Source organism: Apis dorsata, unplaced genomic scaffold (assembly GCF_000469605.1).
Source record: "Apis dorsata unplaced genomic scaffold, Apis dorsata 1.3 scaffold_618, whole genome shotgun sequence".
NCBI lineage: Eukaryota > Metazoa > Arthropoda > Insecta > Hymenoptera > Apidae > Apis > Apis dorsata.
This window is the reverse complement of record NW_006263814.1, coordinates 128,644-129,024: the sequence shown is the minus strand read 5'-3', so window position 1 is coordinate 129,024 and position 381 is coordinate 128,644. Positions and strand designations below refer to the sequence as shown.

The following is a 381-nucleotide window of genomic DNA, read 5'->3' as shown; positions in this document are numbered from 1 at the left end:
TTTCTTCCCTTTTCTTTTTCCTCCCCCCCGCCACTCCGTTCTTTACCGGATTCCTGGCCAAGAGGAGCGGAAACCGAGAGACCGCCAGTGTTCGCCCGACCGGTTCGATCAAACTCGGCGTGAAAAACGTAATCGGCGAAAAAAAGAAGAGAAAAACGAAAGGAAACGGCCGCGGCTGAAGAACGCGGCGCGGAATCGGCGCCCCGTTTCACCCATTTTTAATTCGTTCCTCGTTCCCGCGAATTTCCACGCCAATTATCTGTGCGCGAATCTTTCCACGTTCGAGTAGAGAATACGAAAAAAGAAAAAAAAAAAGGAAAAGAAAACAAGCAGCAATCTTCGATTATCTTCGAGAGAGGAGGCTCGCTTCCTCGAGTGAAT

General features: G+C 49.6%; 1 protein-coding gene across 2 annotated transcripts in view; it reads left to right on the top strand.

The window, feature by feature from the left end:
- The window catches only part of LOC102678944 (exostosin-1), a 7,834-nt gene extending 7,684 nt beyond the window's left edge, over nt 1-150 (top strand). For both annotated transcript variants that reach the window (XR_004151295.1, XR_004151294.1), the window contains exon 9: nt 1-150. This exon is cut by the window's left edge and continues 3 nt beyond it. The gene's annotated coding sequence lies outside the window, so the exon portion shown is untranslated.
- The last annotated feature ends 231 nt before the right edge of the window (nt 151-381 follow it).